Genomic DNA, 7,157 nt, shown 5'->3' with positions numbered 1-7,157 from the left:
AAAAACTAGCCTGCTTGCTTTCCCGCGTGGGTTTCTTTATTTATCGAGGTTCATGGTCAATACTATGCAAGACTTGAGCCTGAAAATGAGAAATACGGGCATGTATGTCCTTTTCTTAGAGAAACCGGCATGTATGTTGGTCAAGCAGACATAGTATCAAATATGACTTTGCCTTCACTCCTCTCCTGCTGCACTGTTGCTCACACCAAATCAAGCAATGGCTGCACCTGCCATTAGAGTGTCACCATTTGTACACGGGGTAATGGGAAGCTCCTACTCCATAGGCCACAGATGCTGGAGGGCATACTGTTCCAGCATTCACTCGCTCATGTCTTGCTGCCGTTTCGCATGTGCCGACGTACTACCACGGAAGGAGTACATATGTTACTCCAGTGCATGTCATGAGCTAGGCTACAAGTGGCTACAGAAATTGTGGTGGGGGGTACGTACCACTGACCTTTGAACAATAGATGTACGGTACATCGTCTGAGTAAAAAAAACTTTTGTTGATTCGCAAACACATAGGGAGCGTTTCGTTGCTCGCATCGTTTTTTCTCCTTTTTATACAATTGAGCCTGATTGAGCATATACATGCAAAAAAAAAACATCATCTACATGTTGATTGATTGCCTGCATATTTCTTCCTCGCATCGTAGCAACGACTCTACGCAATGTGTTTGTTTGTTCGCATTGGTTGTGCTCATACTAGTGCTTGGTCACAGACGAGTATAGAGTTGTAGTAACCTTTTACCCTACATGATGAATTTACCCGCTACTACACCTTATACAAGATCACACCGAGCACAGCAACGCCATAACACTGCAATGGCGACGAACTACACGATGATGACGAAGTTCTTCAACCCAAACTGATGACCCACCTTACCAACTTCAACACTGATGCATGCCTGCTTTTGCACAAACTTGGAGTAAGCACCATCTCCCGTCTGCCTACTCTTAAACCCTCTGTGGCTGCTGTTCTTGTAACTTCACACTTCATTTCATGCTTCTCATGAATCGTAAACACTAGAACCCTCACGTGGAACACCACATACCACTTGTTCTAGCATTGTAGAAGAGCGTGAGTTCAAGCAACGAGCAATGAAGCACACAAGCATCAAGAATGGAGCAGAAGATCAATAGTAAGCATGCATGATCAAACGACATAGCAAGTTCAACTTAGTACTACTATGGTGTCATCCTACCACCACATCCAAGAGATGTTGTAATCCTACCACCGCAAGTTCGTCATCAGCATGAGGAGTTAGTATATACCATCTCACCAAAATATACAGACCATCAAATAGTTTTCAAGCCCTAATTACACAATATATATGTCGTCGTCGTCATCATCATCGTCGTCGTTGTCGCCATCACCAACGCCGTTGAGGATCATGCACGTTGTCACCACAACCAGAAGGAGCACTAGTAGTAGTGCTTGCCCAGGCAGGTCCTCAGGCAGAGCACCCTGTGGGTGTCTCCCATGGCAACAAACCCAACACTCTGGACTTTGATGTTCAGTTGTGGAATTGTTTCATTAATATTCAGAATAGTTTTGAGAGGAACGGGCACCATTTCGGGGTCACCGAAAGGATTTGGAGTTTATCGGGCAATACTGGGTATTACCGATAAATAATATATAGGTGGAAAATCTTTTTGGAGACGCTTAATTAATAATAAATAGATCCAGTAATTGTTAGGGGGCTTTTATATTTAATTTAATATCTACGGGGCTTAAAAGGCCAAATGACGGAGAGCAAATTGGGCCACAAGGGCCCATATATGGGAGGCGCCCCTTTCCCACTGAGAGAGGCCGAATTGGGGTGGGGGAATGACTCCTGCTTCCCCTCCTTGTGGCACCCCTCCCTCTCCCCTCAACCTATATATACTAGAGGTTCAAGACACTTTTAGACACACAACTTTTGAAGCCTCATCTAGTCCTCTAGTTCTAGTTCTAGTTGATCCTAGTTGATCAATTAGAGCTTGATCTAGATCCTCTAATCCTCATAATAGATGTCTAGTGTGGTTTTAATCTCCTTCCTCTAATTCTCCGGTGACTATTAGCTCTAGACGGCAAAGCGCTGCCGGATCGTGAAGATCGCATGCTTGCAACCAAGTAGAGAGGTCATGCTTTTGGTCTTTCGTTCGAGGGACGTTCATGGGTGGTTCACAGGGTCGTTCATCGACAGTTCGAGAGACTCCAAGTACGATCTACACCGACTCATCTACTTCTGCTACACTCCAGAGTTGGTAACGATCACGATTCAAACCGTTTATGCATCTTCTTATTGTTCCTGGGTGATCGTAGAGCGATTTTTGTTTTTGTTTTCTACTACGTTTCCCAACACATTGTGCAAGTACATCATAAAGGTATCTACCACCTAGCTACCATCATATGACCATATCAAATTATACAACTCTTATCACTCTTGTGCTAATACATTCATAAATTTGTAGGTCTTGGAATTTGGAATCATGGGATCATATAGTGGCATAAGTGAGCATTTCAAGCGACAAGAGGCCATGTTAGTAGTTTACTAGTTTTTAAGACCCTTTTGATTCTTTTGGTTTTGAATGCTATGAGTTTTGGTTGAATAGAGTTGCATTTGTACCGGAAAAAATTTAGACACTAAAATGTTCACCCCCAACTAACTTCAATTCCTGGGTCCGCCACTAACGCTGCCCACTGTAGGTTAGAGCAAAAGAAGTAGGCCAGAACAAACAAACATTGTACTAGCCAGAAAATCAGGTGGTTAGGGCATCTTCAAAGATGACCCGTAAATGTCTCTGGCATATGTCCATTTTTATGTTCGAACATGGTCCACGGACATGATGTGGGAGCGAGCCATCCAATGCTAATCATAAAGTATCCGGTTGGGAGGAGAAAAAGTAGGTGAAGACCATGCATGTGATGGGATACTTGTGATTTAGTGTCTGGTTGGGAGGAGAGATAGAAGAGGGGACCATGCATGTGCGGTTGGAGGAGAGAGAGAAGAGAGAAACCATGCATGTGATTGGTCAAGTGCATGTTTGTACTATGTTAAAACCCCTACATCTGTCGACATCAAAATTCGTATGTATGGAATTCTAAGAGGATATATACACATCCCTGTTGGATAATAAAAGTGATTCGTATAGGTTAACAAATATATTAAAGATTCAAGGGTCCACCTTGGAAGATGCATTTGTCTCGCTAAATTTAAGCTCATATTTGATTTCCTTTTTTTGCATGATAATACATGTCTCATTCATATCATAAAGAACAAAGTACAAGTTATGTAAACGCCGACATGACAAAACTGAAAAGATAGCAGAACATCTACGAGCTTGATACCAACATCCGTCACCTGCCCCCAGCACCACCATAGCAGCCACTGAAGAAAAGAATGACAAATCACCTCCTCACCTGAGCTCGACACGGCTCCATCGCTGATATGCAACTTTGTGAACCTCCAAGGTGGCTCACCAAAATGGAAGCCATTGTTGTTGAACGAATCAGACCCGGACAACACTACGAACAAACGCGCTTATGACAGTATAGTATACATTTCTCCATGATAACACCTCACCGTACGTCCAGTACGTCAAAAATCCACACCCAAAATGTTGTCTCGCCTCTCGCGTGATGAAACATTATCTGTACCCGGCTCAGTAATGTTCCTCTGTGCATGGGCAGTATCCCTACATGGTTTATGTGTGGCTAGCTACGAGTCCTCTGAGGCCATTTGTTGCTTCTGGCTCACTGCCCATGGGGCCAAAGCTTTACCACAATGAGTTCTCTTCTGCATGACAGTGTGCTGCTGTGTGGGCAACGGGCTGTGAAGTTAGTTGTATGTGGGATGTGCTGTGCTGGGAGCTGGCATACTACCGCTTCTTCACCAGGCCTTCTCCCAGCATCAATCATCAAGGCCCCTGAATCCCTCAAAAGAAAATAATCAATACCCCCCATGAAAATATTAAATGTATACATGCTACTATCCACTAGACTCCTAATCCAAGCAAAGAGAAACAAGCATATTTGACTTAAACATCATGGTTTTCGCTTACCAACATGAATCGGGGCTGACAGATGAACATGGGCAACATACTCCAGGATTCTTCCTTCGGTAGAAAACTGGGATACTTGATAATGGGGTGGATCTCCATGGGGATAAATGCTACACCACATGTCGCCAAGGAGGGTGGCAACGCTGAGAGGTGGAGGAGTGGGGCTGAACGCAATAGGAACAACACCGGGAGCTCTAGGGAGGGTACTGAACTCATGGAAGCTGACCAGCATCTACGCACGAAACAAGGTTTAAGGGTAACCGAAATAAGACTATATGCAGCAAACAAATGCAACAACCAAATGCAACAAGCAAGGGCAACAACCAGACCCTATACTACCATTTTCTAATGTTCCAGCGGACTAGGATGCTCCATAGCCAGATCTACTCTGATACCAAGCCCTGTGGCACCCTGGCTCAGAGAAACTGGAACGCCCCGTATTCAGCCAAGAGATCGAGGTGAAGTCTTCTGAAATACGACATTGCTTAGTATAGAACAAACCACCTCTCTATTCCAACACAAATGCGAATACAAGGTCCCCGATATTACAATGAATAACACCGGCATAGCTACGCTACGCTAACCACAGTTGCTCTATGCAAGCATCATAACAACTTGAGGTAGCGGAACCTCTACTAGCAGCGGAACAACGAACGGCGACGATGGACTCCAATCCGCAGGGACTCTGGCTGGAACGTTTATCCTAGCTCGTGAACACAGGAGCCACACCAAACAAGCAAGCAATCTAGGCATGACCTACAAACTGGCATGACACGCCAGGTCAGTACATTGAATGTACTTGCAAGCTCACAATTAACCAAAAGCAGTCAAGACAAACAACATCATGGCATTAGCAGGTTAAAGCAATCATGAACATGATACTACTAGGATAACATGGCATAGCATGAGCATATGAACATGATGATACTTCATGCAACAGGTTAACATTATCATGCACCAACTTACTCTTGCTCGGCGGTTACCTCGTAACCATCTCATGCATCAACTTACCAACATCGGTATTCACGATACCTCCGTGATCATCTCGCGATCACATAAAGCTCAACCCACTTCGGTATCCTCGATACCTCCATGATCCTCTCTCGATCACAACCAATCTCTTTCACATCATCGAACCGGATGATAACCCAGAAGTATTGGGGATCGCAACAGTTTTCGGGGGTAGAGTATTCAACCAAATTTATAGATTCGACACAAGGGGAGCCAAAGAATATTTGAAGGTATTAGCAGCTGAGTTGTCAATTCAACCACACCTGGAGATTAATTATCTGCAGCAAAGTTATCAGTAGCAAAGTAGTTTGATAGTTCTGATAATAGTGACAGCAGCAATGGTAACAGTAACAGTGATAGCAGTAGTTTGTAGCAAGTGTAACAGTGATGATAGCAATAGTAACTTAGCAGAAACAATAAGGAAAAATTCATAGGCATTGGATCAGTCGCTTGTTGGATGATATTCATCATGTGATAGTTATAACCTAGGGCGATACGACACTAGCTCCAGTTCATCGATATAATGTAGGCATGTATTCCGTAAATAGTGATACATGCTTTATTAAAATAACTTGGATGACATCTTTTGTCCTACCCTCCAGTGGCAGCGGGGTCCATATTGTAAACTAAGGGATATTAAGGCCTCCTTTTAATAGAGAACCGGAACAAAGCATTAACACATAGTGAATACATGAACTCCTCAAACTACGGTCATCACCGAGAGTGGGCCCGGTTGTTGTCACTCTAGGGTTTCCGGATCATAACACGTAGTAGGCGACTATAACTTGCAAGATCGGATCTAAAATATGGATATAATGATGAATTCATAAGTGGTTCAGATATGAAATCATGGCACCCGGGCCCAAAGTGACAAGCATTAAGCATAGCAAAGTCATAACAACATCAATCTAAGAACATAATGGATACTAGGGATCGGGCCCTAACAAAACTAACTCGATTACATGATGAATCTCATCCAACTCCTCACCGACAAGCGAGCCTACGAAGGAATTACTCCCTCCCGGTGGGGAGCATCATGGAATTGGCGATGGACAAGGGTTGGTGATGACGAAGAACGAAGATCCCCCTCTCCAGAGCCCCAAATTGACTCTAGATCTGCCCTCCTGAGGAAGAACAGGGCTTGGTGGTGGCTCCGTCTCGTGGATCATGATAATTCTTTCTCCCTTATTTTTTTGGAATAATGTGATTTTATAGTATCAGGGGGTCATCAGCGGGGCCACCAGGTGGGTACAACCCACCTGGGCGCGCCAGGAGAGGGGGCGTGCCCTAGTGGGTTGTGCCAACCTAGGGGCCCCTCTCTGGTGGATCTTGGCTCCAGAAATTCTTATTATTGATATAAAAAATCCTCAAAATGTTTCGTTCCATTCCGAGAACTTTTATTTTTGCAGAAAAACAACACCATGGTAGTTTTGTTGAAAACAACGTCAGTCCGGGGTTAGTTTCATTCAAATCATGCAAATTAGAGTCCAAAACATGAGAAAAAGTAGATATGTTGGAGACGTATCAACTCCCCCAAGCTTAAACCTTTTCTTGTCCTCAAGCAATTTAGTTGATAAACTGAAAGTGAGAAAGAAAAACTTTTGCGAACTCTTTTGCTCTTGTTTGCATAAATAAGCTTAAACAGCACCCAGGTTTTCAGCCAACATTATAACTAACCATGTCAACAATAACTCTTCAAGATTATAATGATTCATATCAATGACATTATAAGCTAGTGAGCAATAATAAGATATCTCAAACAGCAACACGTTTTCAAAACAACCATGATATAATATGACAATAATGGTATCTCTCTAGCCCTTTCTGAGACCGCAAAACATAAATGCAGAGCACCTCCAAAGTTCAAGCAGCGACTAAACATTGCCATTCATGGTAGAAAAGATCCAATCATGATGCACCCAACATTAGCTATACAAAATGCATAAATCATGACAATTGTTCTCGACTCAGTTTCTGGCGCTTGTTTTTTAGAAGGTGATGACACAATATATAAGTAAAGAGAAAGTCCCTTCGCAGTGGGAAGCAGTGATTTGCAGAGGTGCCAGAGCTCAGTTTTTAAAATAGAGGTAAATGATATT

This window comes from Triticum dicoccoides, chromosome 1A (genome assembly GCF_002162155.2).
Source record: "Triticum dicoccoides isolate Atlit2015 ecotype Zavitan chromosome 1A, WEW_v2.0, whole genome shotgun sequence".
Taxonomy (NCBI): Eukaryota; Viridiplantae; Streptophyta; class Magnoliopsida; order Poales; family Poaceae; genus Triticum; species Triticum dicoccoides.
Note: the sequence above shows the minus strand (reverse complement) of the source record.